Consider the following 15,738-nt stretch of genomic DNA (forward strand, 5'->3'; position numbering starts at 1 on the left):
TATTACCAACTACTCTTGATTAGCAATGATGTCCACCGAGTATTTTCTATAATAAAAATTAAAAAATTAAATTTTAGATTGTTATTACATTTTTTTCCATGTTTTTAATTATATTTTAGCATTGTAGTGAAAAAATATTAATTTTATATAATAAATAAAATTAGTTTTCTATGCTTTAGGCCACCAAAATTCAAGGACCGGCCCTGTCCAGTAATTACGTCAAAAGAGATCAGTCTTCAGAAGTTTGAGGCATTGAATGTAGAAATCATTGTATCTTGGAATATCTAATGACTCAAGTATCTCGACCGCCTTTTCAAACTCGGTATAATCTTTGCGGTCAAAGGCGCCAGGGCGTAGTCGTTCATATGTTTCCCTTTGAAAGTATCTAATGGACGACATTGTCTCTTGGATGGTCGATTCAAAATTTTGCCTTCTACACGGTGCTCGTGTTCTGCTAGGTCCCCTTGACCCAGTTCTTTGGCTAGATGATGGGTCAGCTCTTGAATGTTGTCTCCCACTACGATCAGATATCTGAATTGGTGACTGTGATTTGGTAGCCTCACGTGAGAATTCATATGACGGTTGTGAATCATCATAAATGTTCACATGATACGTCTCGTCGTTTTGTTGAGTTTCTGGAACCTCATTTGGCTCCGAACCATCATCATTATCACCGTCATGTGACTGTTCATTTCGAATTTCAGCTCTTCTTTGTCGCACAGAATACTGACGCTACGAACCCACATCTAAGACAGCAAAGCAACGAGACTTGGTTTCCCAATCTTTTGGTGGTTCTCGGTTCAGACGTGCAAGTTTGCTAAACTCCTAAAACCAAAAATTTGTATAAAGACAATTTTCTATAAATTTTTAATCTTAATAATTATTGGAAAAAAATAAGGACTTGTTCACAATCATTCCACCATCCATCTTCTGCCATAATCTTTCCCGTAATATTATCAACTGAAATTTCAGTATAACGTTGTAGTTGCTTCCAAAGCTTGAACTCTTTCTTCCATTGATCAATTTTATTTTTCATTGTCTCCCATACTAAACTTTCACCATAGATTTCGTTGAACTTACGAACTGTAAATGCTCTACCCGGTTGGCCAGGATCTTTAAACCTATATTGATGCATTCCTAATGCTTCATCGTATAGGTTAAGTAGTGTTTTCTCTTCATCAGGAGACCACCGACGTTCAACTCTCTGCATATATATATATATATATATATATCATTAATTCTAATTGTTGTTTTTGATATTAGATATGTCATATTTTGAAAAGTTTTAACTTTAATTTTTCATTTTAGCTACATTAACTTAAAATATTATTAGAGATATGCATCAATTATTAAATATTCCGTTATCAATATTTTAATTTATGAAATTGTAAACTAATTATAGATGAAAATATAAAATAATTAACTCATATATATATATATATATATCATTAATTCTAATTGTTGTTTTTTAATATTAGATATGTCATATTATTGAAAATTTTTAACTCTTGTTTTTCATTTTAGCTACATTAACTTAAAATATTATTAGAGATATGCATCAATTATTTAATATTATGTTATCAATAATTTAATTTATGAAATTGTAAACTAATTAAAGATGAAAATTCACAATAATTAACTCATATATATATATATATATATATATCATTAATTGTAATTGTTTTTTTTAATATTAGATATGTCATATTTTGAAAAGTTTTAACTCTAGTTTTTCATTTTAGCTACATTAACTTAAAATATTATTAGAGATATGCATCAATTATTAAATATTCCGTTATCAATATTTTAATTTATGAAATTGTAAACTAATTATAGATGAAAATATAAAATAATTAACTCATATATATATATATATATATCATTAATTCTAATTGTTGTTTTTTAATATTAGATATGTTATATTTTGAAAAGTTTTAACTCTAGTTTTTTAGTTTAGCTACATTAACTTAAAATGTTATTAGAGATATGCATCAATTATTTAATATTATGTTTTCAATATTTTAATTTATGAAATTGTAAACTAATTATAGATGAAAATATACAATAATTAACTCATATATATATATATATATATCTCATTAATTCTAATTGTTGTTTTTTTAATATTAGATATGTTATATTTTGAAAAGTTTTAACTCTAGTTTTTTATTTAGCTACATTAACTTAAAATGTTATTAGAGATATGCATCAATTATTTAATATTATGTTTTCAATATTTTAATTTATGAAATTGTAAACTAATTATAGATGAAAATATACAATAATTAACTCATATATATATATATATATATCATTAATTCTAATTGTTGTTTTTTAATATTTGATATGTTATATTTTGAAAAGTTTTAACTCTAGTTTTTTATTTAGCTACATTAACTTAAGATGTTATTAGAGATATGCATCAATTATTTAATATTATGTTTTCAATATTTTAATTTATGAAATTGTAAACTAATTATAGATGAAAATATACAATAATTAACTCATATATATATATATATATATCATTAATTCTAATTGTTGTTTTTTAATATTTGATATGTTATATTTTGAAAAGTTTTAACTCTAGTTCTTTAGTTTAGCTACATTAACTAATATTATTAGAGATATGCATCAATTATTTAATATTATGTTTTCAATATTTTAATTTATGAAATTGTAAACTAATTATAGATGAAAAATATACAATAATTAACTCATATATATATATATATATCATTAATTCTAATTGTTGTTTTTTAATATTTGATATGTTATATTTTGAAAAGTTTTAACTCTAGTTTTTTATTTAGCTACATTAACTTAAGATGTTATTAGAGATATGCATCAATTATTTAATATTATGTTTTCAATATTTTAATTTATGAAATTGTAAACTAATTATAGATGAAAAATATACAATAATTAACTCATTTAAATTTCAAAAATACATATTTTTTTTTAATTTTAATATTGAAGCTAGATATGTCATATTTTTAATAAAAATGAAAATTTATTAATCCGTATTAGTTATATATATTATAATATTTTTTGAACCATTAATCAATTATTTGACAATATTTTAAAATTCTAAACTGAGTAAAAAAAAATATAAACTTATAAACTATTGATACATAAATATTCACAATAGACTAGTATAAAGCATTTATCTATCATAAAATAAGCTAACAAACTGTAAGTTTTCTGAAAAAAATTATTAAACAATATTTTTGTTATAGAAATTTACCCATATTCGTGTAGAAGGTTGAGATCCAGTGTTTGTATTTCTTCTCCTAGAAGACATCACTATAATGAGCCAAAAAAAAAGTTAATCAATAAGTAAATATATAAGATAAACTTACATGATTTGAATAGATAATTATTTACCTTGATGAATGTTAGAACTTTTTTTTATAGTAACAAGCTTAACAAACAATAAAAATGTTGAAAAGATTTTTTTTGTGTATTTTCCAGTTTGTAGTAAAATTTTGTAGCAAAAGTTGAGAGTGAATGGTGTAAGTTTGGCTTCTCCCGAATATAAAAACCAAATATGAGAAAAAAAAAATTCAAAAGAAATTTTTTTTTTGATTGGTTGTCAAAAAGCAGACTACTTTTCTCTGGACTGGACCATTCCTCTTGTGTGCATGGACTGCTTCCAACTGCGTTCCTTCTCTTTTTCTGTCTGCTTTTACTTTTTCAAATTTTTAATATATATATATTTTTAGTCTATTTTACTGAGGTTAGAAGCTGAATGGTAAATAAAATGTGGACAGAACCACAAACGGACAAAACCGCGGGTCCGTGATAACCGTTCACTACCTTATAGCATAATGTAGTAGGAAGCCCCGGACTACGTCTGAGAGAAATGTTAGTTTGATGAACTTTTAGTTTTAGTTTTTTTTATAGTTAGTTTTGATAAAATGAAAACTAAAAAGAGAAAGAGAAAAATGAATAAATATGAACAAAGTTTAAAATTTAAATAAAGAAGAAATTGAATTAATTGGAGTTAATTAGAAAATGATACGGTTATAATTATAAATTAGTTTGAAAGTGGGTCGAGTAAAAGTAGGGACTTGATCTTTTTACAATTTTTTTGGGTTATTTTTTATACACCATGTCCTTCATTTTTTTTAGTTTATTTTAATTAAAATATAGAATAAATATCTATGTTGCAGAATTTTATTGGTTATATAACTTGTGATTTATAAGTTAAAAGATTTCGATATCCTAGTTCATTAATTACTGAATGTGTTTTCCTTTTTTTTGTTTTTCTCTTTTTTCTAAGGCTACCCAGCCGATCATCATCAAGCCCCAACACGAACCCATATCGAATCGAATCACCAACGTGCTCGAGATCGGTGACACAAAACATAAACGGATCGCACCAAAAGGATACAGTTTAGCGAAATGGACTGGAGTAACTTCTCCGTTGGAGGTTATCAAGGTATAGATTTGATAGGTTGCACTTACTATTTTGATATAGCGTTTTTATTAAAATCCAGTTTAGTATAACAAAAAAGATATTTTAATTGTGAAGTGACCTTGGTGCAGTGGCCAAAGGTAAGTCCTTAATGCACAAGGCACCATCACACCCGGGATCGAGTCCCGGCTCTTACGAATGTAGGAATTTGGCTAATGGGCCGGCCAGTTGTGGCCCATAATGCAGAAATGTTGAAAAAAAAAAAAAAAATTTTAATTGCATTGCAAAATAAAATATGTACAATTGAACTCCGGTTTAAAACAAAATCTCTAGATCAAATTAAACTAAAATAAGTATATCGATTACTATTCAAATTTCAAATATCATCAACAAAGATTAATATTTACACCGTTTAATATATCTATTAATATATTACTTTTCTAATAAAATACTGTCATACTGTTTTGTTTTTGAAAACTTATATATATATAATATATCTAAAGGGAATTTTGGAATTTGATTAAATATTTATTAAATGACAAAATCTCACTGAAAATAGAATTGTAAAATAATTTTTTTTTTGGGATAAAACCTATAAAAAAAAATCAATCGATGTTTTAATAGGTCATATTTAACTATTCTTACTAAACAAAACATTGACATAGCAGGATAAAAAAATATTAAAAACACCAAATTTTTGGTGACCATCATCATAAACGAAGAAAAATACAACCTCAGCTCTACTAAATTCTAAAATGAAGAGAGCAGTGCACAAGCTAAATTTATGAACTAAACTATATATATTTTTTATGAACAATAACAGTGCATAAGCTAAATTAGAGGAATATAGCCCTAGCTATTAACATAACTAATTAACTGTTTTGTTAATTCTTTTTGGGATGTTTTCCTAGGAATGAAGATATTTTGAAGTTAAGAGTAAAGTTAATGTGTGAACTACTTCAACAAAAATTTCCGAGTTTTTTTTTCCATAAATTATATAAATGACATATATCAAACACATATATATATATATGTATACATCTTGATACCAATTATTTTAAGTTTTAACCAAAGCTAAAGAAAAAGATTTCCAAAGTACGGTGTCAGTAATTTAACTTATGAGTGTGTATAATGTATTTTTGAGTTTAAATTTATTTTTTTATTTCTTTTGAATTTAACAAAAGTTACATTCCACTAAATCGATCATGTTGTAAATGTGGATTCTGGAACAACTCGCTGTGAGAAACAAGTCGTTGTGCCAAACAGAGCATTGCGTCAATCAGGAAGTCGCATCAGATCACAGACGCCCGAGTTGCTGACATGGATGTGTGAGCTGACGTAGCAAGACGTGAGTGGATGTGATGATGTGTCGAGGAAAGGTGATGACTTGGCATTGAAGATAGAGACAAGATTGTTCTTGGAGATATTGAGAATATTCTCCACAGCAGATTAAGGAAAGGATAAACTTGAGAAGCAAGCAGTTTCCTTATCCTTGAAGATATGAAGAATATTCTCTACAACAAATAAGGAAAAGATAAGCTTGAGAGTAAACAGTTTCCTTATCCCATGATACTTGGAGATTCGCCTTCTAGGGTTTCTCAAGTCGTGTATATATATTCTAGGAGTAGGCCACGAGCCAATTTGAGCACTCTAGAATATTGACACAATTGTAAACTTTGAAGCCACAAAGATAAGGCTTAGAAGGTGTGTTCCCAGTTCTCTGTGACGTTAATCAGGGAGGTGATTAAGTGCACAGAGAATTGTTTTTTCTTTCTCTTAGATCTACACTGGTGAGAGTTTAGATAGAAAAGAGAGAGGGTGAGTTCTATTCTCTTAGCTAAAAAAAAGAGAGAGAGAGAGAGTTATATTCATTCTTAGTCGGGATCAATCCTATTGGGTAGAATAGGTTGAGTAAGGGCCGAGACAAAATTGTATCATTGTAAGAGATAAATTTTGTTAATAAGATTGAAGAGAAAAGCGTTGGCTTGGCGCGTTCCAAGTGTAAATCAGTGTGTTGTGTGTCTCTATACCCTTACAATTGGTATCAGAGCAGACGCCTGATAATAGAATTGTTTATCTTTTCAACAGGTGAGATCTTGAGACGAGGTATGGAGAATCCACAACAGTTCGTTGATGAGAACAATCCGCTGATGCTTGACGGTGAGCATTATGATTGGAAAGCAAAAATCAGACAGATGATTCAGAGTCGTGATATGGAAGCCTGGTTCGCTGTTGAAGATGGATGGTCACTTCCAACACTTACGAACATGAGAGGAGAAACTGTAATAAAACCCTGTAAGCTATGAACGGCTGAGGAGAAGTTAAAGGGAAAACAGAACGCTGAAACGTTATCGACAATTTTCAGCTGCTTGCCGATGGATCTGTTCGCGATGGTACAAGAGTGTATTTCGGCGAAAGAAGCTTGGGATATTTTGGAAGCCTTCTTTGAGGAAACTAGAAGGGTGAAGAAGGAAAAATCTGATGTATCACCATCCTGTCGTTTCAACAGTCACTTAAGCTCCCCTTGTCAGGAAGTTGTAGTCCTGAAGAAGGTATATAAGGATAAAAGGTTTGTCAAGGAATTTCTTAGAAGCTTATCACATGGATATCTTTGTCACAAATCTGATGGTAAAGGTGCTTTAAGTTCTGATGAACAGAAGGTTGATCAGTGTGTGAAATTAGTTCAGACAGATGAACTGCAGATGAGAAAGAATGATCAGAAGGCTGAGGAATCATTCACTCTGAAGACTGTAGAAACTAAGATTTCTGTTCAAGGTAATGAGGGAGTACTGATTAAGAAGCAGTTCAGAAGTCTGAAGGGTGTACAGTTAGCATCAATCTTCATCATCCAGATCTAATGCAGAGAAAGAATCTCAGAGTTCTGAATATCAAGGTTATGGACACTTCCAATCAGAATGTTCTAGACTTGAAAGAAGAAGCGTGTTGAAGTGTTACAACCGTCAAGGCTGTGTTCATACGAAATCTTGTTTGACATGGAGTGATATTGATTCAGCCAAAGAAGATGATGAGAATCAGAAGTCTGTTTTGAAGCCTAAGGATGATGTGGCTGGCTTATCTGTTGAGAAACAAGTCATCGCTCTGTCTAAGGATCTGATTCTGCAGAAGAAGGAGAATTATGATCTGGTGTCTGAGAAGAAAGGGCTGCTCTATAGAGTCTTCACTCTTGAGAAATTGTTGTCTGAGGAGAAAGTTATTACGTCTCTGTTGAGACAACGTCTTGAGGATCAGCTAAAGATTAACAAGAGACTGAGTAAAGGAGCAAAAGATCTGGACAAGCGGCTGGTCACTCACAAGGGTACTATGATTGCAAACTATGGGATGAAGAACCATGGAAGAAACTCAAGTGGTGACACAAGTGCAGTGAATGGGTCAATAGTGCTGCAAAACAGAGGTGGTGCTGTCAAACGAGCGTCTGAGTTCAACCTGCAGAAGACTAAACAGATGATTGTTGTGAACAACCTGAGAGGGAAACTGCGTCGGTGTTGGTATTGTGGTGTGATTGGTCATATTAAGGGTGATTGCTATAGATTTAAGAATCGTGTAAGTAAGCTTTTAAGCCAGAAGAAGTTCAACAATGATTGGAAGAAGAGGCAATCAAGTCTTCATTAAGAAGAATGATTTGTATTGTTATAGTGGATCTTCAAGTACCACAATTAACAATGGTTTACATCTCAAATCGATGAAAGAAAAGACAAGATCAGAAGGTGAGACAAGAATGTGGAGTGTCGGAGATCAGAACAAAAGAACATGTCACTGTTATTATGCATGTCAGAGCCTCCACAAAGCTGTCTGTTTCAAGTGTCTGGATTGTACTATACCACTCACGCATCTGAAGGAGTGTCACAAAGATGTTCGAAGATACATGCGAGTAAACATCAAGAAGCGTGACATGAACTATTATGTTGCACACTCTGTTGATGATCAACAGACTGTTGTATTGAAGCACTGTGGTTGTTCAAGGTACATGACTATGAATCAAAGAAGGCTACACAACTTTGAAAAAGGCTTAGCTGACATGATCACTTTTGGAGATGAAGCTGAAGGTAAAATCAAAGGCAAAAGTGCATCTCGGGGTAAAGATCAGCCCACTATGGTGTCTACTTTGTTGATGATCTAAAGGCCAATCTGATTAGCATCAGTCAGTTGTGTGACGAGGGTTTAGATGTTAACTTCACCAAGGAAAGATGTCAGGTGGTTGATGAGCGCGACAATATTTGAATCCAAGGTCAGCGCGCTGATAATGGCTAATATATCAAAGTTTTCCAATCCACAAGCAAAAGAGTTCAATCAACATTGTTCTCTGATGTCTAGAGACATGATCTAAGAAGGAGTGTATTAACTAGCTGTTGTCAAGTGTAAGCTATAGCACTCAGGAAACTGTGAGAATCACTTCCATCAAGAAGCTGCTGGAAGGATTCAGGAGGGCAGAGGTGTTGTTTCTGATGCTATTACATAGAGTTGTTCGGATGCAGTTAGTGGTGGTGCATGTAAGAGCCTTGCAAATGGAGTTAAGTTGAAACACTTTGATATATTAGATGGGCGAAGCTACAGAGGTGGCTACTAGGTCTATAGATGTTGTTACAGGTCAGCGCTTGGCTGCTGGTTGTCTGTGAGTCATGATTGTGGAAAACAGAAGTTGGACAAGTTGGACAAGTTGTGGAGAACAAGGCATGACTGGTTGTACAAAGCTCTAAGGAGAGTTCGCTAGACACAACACCTTCACTTCAACACGAGGATTGCTAGGAATGGTTTCTTTCAGAAGACTGTTTACTTGGAGCATCTGTAAGGTTCTGAGGATCTTAGTCTGCGATTAAACATTCGTCAGACAGATGATGAAGTATTCATATACCAATGCGAGTATGCCAAAAGTTTGATCAGTGCATGTGAGTTACAGAGAAGTGAAGATGAAGCCATGAGAGTTGGAAATGGTCTATCTTAGAAGATGAATCAGGAGACTGTGTGAATGGTAACTGGTACGGTGGACTGATCAATTGTCTGAAGATGTGTTTTACCAGAAAAACAGACATCTGTTATGTACTTGCAAGCTGTGAGTGGTTCAGTGACAATCATAAAGTCTCACACATGCAACATAGGGTTGATGTTGACAAAAGGAGCCAGCAGAAACTTGAAGAGATCTTGCTCTCTGAATCACCGTGAACGATCTGGTGGTTGTTGCCTTCTGAGAACATAGCTGACCGTATGCTACGCTCAGAAGCTTGCTAAGGTACCTCGTTCAATTGTTGAATATGAGGTTAACGTTCTGGGAACCTATTTAAATCACCCGATGAGAATCAAACAATTGAGAACAGTGTACGGTACATTCTTAGACCTTGCATCAATTTTGTGTGATAATGTTTGTTTGTTAATATTGTTGTAGATCATGTACTAAAATTACAATTACAGGATCCTGAATATTAGTTTATTCATAGATTAGTTGTGGAGAAACTGATAGTAATAGAACATTAGAGTACTGATTTGGAAATTGCTGATTTGTTTACAAAACCATTGGACTTGGATCAACACATGATTCTGGGAAAAGTCATTGGTGTTTGCCGGATCTAATATATTATGTGAGTTGTGTTAATCAGATACAGGGACATGCATCAGAACAGGCCATGGAATTCCTTGAATGTATAAAAGAGCAACACTCTGTCTAAACGAAGAGTCAGTGGAAAACAGCTGCCTGTCATGCCAATTCATATGGGGGATCTCATAAAACGTTGTCGTGAAGAAGGAGGTCAAAGAGCTGAGGAGAGGCATTATTATGCATTCCATTCTGAAAGAAGTACCAGTTGTTTGTAACTTAAAAAAAAAAACAAAAAAAGCAACAGAGTCCTGAAGAATAATAACAAGGGAATGCACAAATATCCAGTTCTCTGTGACGTTAATCAGGGAGGTGATTAAGTGCACAGAGAATTGTTTTTTCTTTCTCTTAGATCTACACTGGTGAGAGTTTAGATAGAAAAGAGAGAGGGTGAGTTTTATTCTCTTAGCTAAAAACAAGAGAGAGAGAGAGTTATATTCATTCTTAGTCGGGATCAATCCTATTGGGTAGAATAGTTGAGTAAGGGCCGAGACAAAATTGTATCATTGTAAGAGATAAATTTTGTTAATAAGATTGAAGAGAAAAGCGTTGGCTTGGCGCGTTCCAAGTGTAAATCAGTGTGTTGTGTGTCTCTATACCCTTACACATGTTAAATAGATAATTTTTAAATATTGAGTACTGTAATATTTTCTAGAACCCATTATTGTAATTTGATATTTCCTATGTTATCCATAACAAAACACAATATCATCAAAGGCAATAGAGTATCTTATTATATAAAGTTGGGTTTTGAAAGTTAGTCATTAACAAGATTTTGATATGTATCAAATTATCAATCTCAGAGTTTGACATGTGTAAAAGTTAATATTTAATAGAAGGAATTTTATTACAACAAAAATAAAATATTTTGTTTACAAAAATATAAATAATGTAAAAAGATAATTATCAAAAATTACAGAATTTATAAAAAGAATACAATGTTTTTTTAAATGATTATAAGAAGATTATATACATATATATATTTCATAAAATTTAAAATTATAATATTATTTAATTATTTTTAATTTTAAGTTATTCAAAAATACTGCTTTCAACTTTGTTTAATTGGGAATCTTTTTTAATGGGAAGGTAAATTTTTCTTATTTTTTTAAACCAAAATTTTCTCATACTTTCTCTTTTTTTTTTCAGTTAGGAATTGGTAAGATTAATATGTTGACCAAAAAAAAATTAATCTATTCTTTTCTTAATACTGTATTTTAAAAAAATTTTGTAGTATTTTTAGATTATTTTATTTAATTTTTATTTTTATTTTTGAATTATTTGGGATTCATATATTATCGTCTTTATAATTTTCTATTGTTTCTTTAATTCTGTCAAAATAATTTTCTTCTAATTTCTCAACTTTAATTGGTTGGTCATAAACTCTTCTTTATTTTGCAAACATAACTGTTACCATTATTCATTCAATCCCAAAGGGAGATAATGAGTGGAAGCTCATCAACCTAATGGATAGATAAAATAGGCTAATCAAACACAAGCTTACAACAAACATAGATAGATAGATTGCAAAAACATAAATTGTTGTTGATAGATCCATAGGAGCTCAAACACTGTGACACCCTGGTTTGCGGAAAGGTTTAAAAGAATTGATTTTGGCCACATATATCACCAAAATGCACTTATTTTTTCGGTCAAGGGACCTGAGAGAATTTCATGATGTGTGACTGTGCGAACTGAGATTGAGCCGCTGTCTCCGGAGTGTTTTCTGGCCGGGGGTGCTTACCACCGTTTAGTTCCGAATTCGATTAAAAGAATAAAGCCCGTAAATCTAGCACTCTATTCAATACAATTGATTAAAGGAATCTTTGACTGCTTCCTCGAGCTCCGAAGTGATTCGTTTTGTCGTTTCTCCCTGCTTTACTTCTCACGGTCGAGCTTAATGGGCCGGTTCCGGGTATGGCCTGTATCCAAAGCAACCAATCGTGGTACCAACAGTTGCCCCCCAAGTCCCTCGAGCTGATGAGTTCGGGTGACTTTTGATCTTCAGTTGGTTGTTTTGGGAAACTGAATATATCCTGTATCCCATGATTTGATCGTGGTAACACGACAAGAAAACATGCTTTTTCCGACTACAAATGGCGACTACATATGTAGTCGCCATTTTTAGCCACTATTTAGCAACTATTTGGCGACAATTTTACGACTACAAAAATTTAGTCGTATAATAGTCACTATTTTGCGACTACTTACCGTAGTCGGAAATTTAGTCGTAATTTAACGACTACTTTAATGACTATATTACATAACGGAACATGTAGTTGTTAAATAGTCGCTAATTTAACGACTAAGATGCGACTCATGGTAAAAGTCGCCAATAAGTCGTATATCAGTCACTATTTAAGAAAATATAAATTTTCAAAATTTAACTCCAAAACCTTAACCAAATTCCAAAACCTAAATCATAAACTTAAAGTTTAAATCTTGAACATTTAATTCTTAATCTTAGAAATTATTTCTTAAACCATAAAACTAAAACATAGCCATTCTTATATATACATAAAACCAAGCTTTAATGCTTAAAAGAAAATCTAATTTTTCAAAACTTAACCCCAAATCTTAAATCTTAACCCTAAACCCTATACCCCCAAACCCTTAACCAAACTTCAAAACCTAGATCATCAAATCTAAATTTTGAAGTTTAAATTCTTAATCTTATAAATTAATTCAAAAACCATAAAACCAAACCATAACCATTATATATATGTATATAACTAATTTTTCGAAACTTAACCCCAAAAAACTATAGTTTTCCAAATCCTATATTTTTATCAACACTTAACCCCAAACCCAAAACTTAAGTTCAAAAACCCTTAACCTTAAATTTAAAACCTTTATAATTCATGTATAGAAATTAAATCATAGATCATTCACCCAAAATATAGCCATTGAATATCTATAAAACCAAGATGTAAAACTATTTAGTATTTACATATAAATCAGTCNGCAATCGTTCATGTCAATGCCCAACCAATTATAGGTAACGCTTGAGTTCTGCTCGTGAAGTTCTTTTTCCTGGTTCTTGTTCGATGTTACAGATTAAAATGGACACTATTGAAGTCAGNTATAAATTTCAAATGTCATTTCCCTGAATTATGAACCCAGAATTGCAAAGTATATATAAATATAAAGTTTTGATCTAAAAAATTACTCTTTAAATAATGAAAGCTTTTTATTGGATGATATGTAAACACATGGATTACACTATCAACCGTTGATTAATTTAATTCAACGGACAAGGTTTTTTCCTGCTCTTGTTTCTCTTTCGTCTCCTTCACGAAGGATTAACTTTCTCCCCTTCTCTTCTTTCTCCTTTGTCTCTTTAGCCGATTAACTTTCTCTCCTCCGCCCGTTGTTTCATTCTATTCGATTTTCATCTTGTCGTTGTTTTCATCCTCTCAAGTTTTTAGATCTGGTACGAGAGCATTTTTGCGGATCTCAGATCTCGTAATTACTCACGCTCTGGAGTAGCCTTCATTCACTGTCGAATCCATGAACATGAGGAACCTACCCGTAAAGACTACTTCCGAGAACGAACCCAATTACTTGATGCTGACCGCTCTGAATACAACACACCGTCGAAGGTAAGNTGCAAAAGACTTCACATATGGGAAAGCAAAGCAACCTCCTTCTCCGTCGCTTCAAACATTAACCCTTGATGTTTGTGCATTTCCAATATTNTCCACTTAGTTGCTCTATACACTCCCTTTGTAGCGAGTATGAAGCCAATCCGGCTTAATTTTGATTGAATTTGTGTGCTTTAAGCGTTTTCAATTCTCTGTGGTGTATACTGTTGGAGAAGAAGAGTTTGTTTCATTTTCAAATTTGTTTGTTCTTAGTGACTCAGGGTTTGGTGGGGCTTCATCATACGGAAGCTCAGGTAGTCATACATCAAGCATGAAAAAGGATAGTGCTGGCAATGACTCTCCGAGGAAGCTAGATTTGGATGGTTTGACTCCTTTCGAGAAGAATTTCTATGTCGAATCGCAGGCTGTGGCGGCTATGACTGAGGCTTTCCTGGTAAGCTGATTTCATATCCAAAAGAACTACTACTGGCTTTGACTTCTGTTTCATTTGATTTAGACTGTGATCAGTTTCACTTACATGTCTATGTAAGTTCTTTTGTATATATCTACTGATAAGAGTTTCCTGATTGGCCTAGATTATGTTTTGGAAGAGATTAAGAAGGCTGGTTTCACTGAACCTACGCCTATACAATCTCAGGGCTGGCCAATGGCAATGAAGGGACGTGATCTTATTGGCATTGCTGAAACTGGCTCTGGAAAGACTCTTTCCTACTTATTACCTTCAATCGTCCATGTCAATGCCCAACCAATTATAGGTAACGCTTGAGTTCTGCTCGTGAAGTTCTTGTTCCTGGTTCTTGTTCGCTGTTAAGTTCTTTTTCCTGGTTCTTGTTCGATGTTACAGATTAAAATGGACACTATTGAAGTCAGTAACCTGAATAGGCAATATCTATTTCGTCCTTCTCATGTTGGGCGCTCCAGGGCTAAGGTATATTTGCTTGAGCTAAGTCCAAGGGAATCCAGTTCATAAGAGAATTCATGTGACCATATAGACTCACAGTTGTTAACCAAAGTTGTTTGGGTTTATTAAATCGAGTTTAGGAGGTATATGTGAGCAACCTGAGCTCATTCTCCCTCGCTTCAAGGTATGTAAGCAGCCTGAGCTCATTCTCCCTCGTTTGTGTTTGTTAAATCCAGTTTATGTATATTTAAGCAAACTTATTTCTTCTCCAGCTCAGCTAATTTCTCTCTGATGGTGTCATTAGGCAATCTGAGCTCATTCTCCCTCGCCTTAAGTTCCTTAAGAAATGCTTCCATCAGCTCAGCTTCCTTTCTCCTTGTCTCGGTCTTTGCAGTTTGCTTCAGGTCAAAATCTTCAACATTCATCTCAAAAGCAAAAGACTTCTTGGGAAAGCAAAGCAACCTCCTTCTCCGTCGCTTCAAACATTAACCCTTGATGTTTGTGCATTTCCAATATTTACTTTCTTTTTTTAGTAGTATGATGTATTCTTTGTATTCTTATTTTTAACTATGTTTTTAGTTTTATTTTGTAATACAGTTTTTTTTGATATTATGGTCTCATAATAATAAATATAGTATTTTTTATTTTTAATATCAATTCATTCCAATAACTTATATATATTTAAAAATAATTAATAAAATATATATTATTATCAAAATAGTATATATATATATATAATGCTGTATAAATACAATATTATTTAAATACATNCTGTTTGTTAAATCCAGTTTATGTATATGTAAGCAAACTTCTTTCTTCTCCAGTTCAGCTAATTTCTCTCTGATGGTGTCATTAGGCAATCTGAGCTCATTCTCCCTCGCCTTAAGTTCCTTAAGAAATGCTTCCATCAGCTCAGCTTCCTTTCTCCTTGTCTCGGTCTTTGCAGTTTGCTTCAGGTCAAAATCTTCAACATTCATCTCAAAAGCAAAAGACTTCTTGGGAAAGCAAAGCAACCTCCTTCTCCGTCGCTTCAAACATTAACCCTTGATGTTTGTGCATTTCCAATATTTACTTTCTTTTTTATAGTATGATGTATTCTTTGTATTCTTATTTTTAATTATGTTTTTAGTTTTATTTTGTAATACAGTTTTTTGATATCATGGTTTCATAATAATAAATATAGTATTTTTTATTTTTAATATCAATT

At 32.3% G+C, this 15,738-nt stretch overlaps 1 long non-coding RNA gene across 2 annotated transcripts; it reads left to right on the forward strand.

Annotated features, from left to right (window-relative positions):
- Nucleotides 13,285–15,115, forward strand: LOC104710867. Of its 2 annotated transcripts, none has more exons than XR_755112.2 (5): nt 13,285–13,627; nt 13,891–14,063; nt 14,206–14,385; nt 14,475–14,715; nt 14,836–15,115. It is a non-coding gene; the product is annotated as an uncharacterized LOC104710867 (long non-coding RNA). The 2 variants fall into 2 exon arrangements; XR_755111.2 differs by having other exon boundaries at nt 13,286–13,627; nt 13,883–14,063.

The sequence above is a fragment of the Camelina sativa genome, chromosome 9 (assembly GCF_000633955.1).
Source record: "Camelina sativa cultivar DH55 chromosome 9, Cs, whole genome shotgun sequence".
Taxonomy (NCBI): domain Eukaryota; kingdom Viridiplantae; phylum Streptophyta; class Magnoliopsida; order Brassicales; family Brassicaceae; genus Camelina; species Camelina sativa.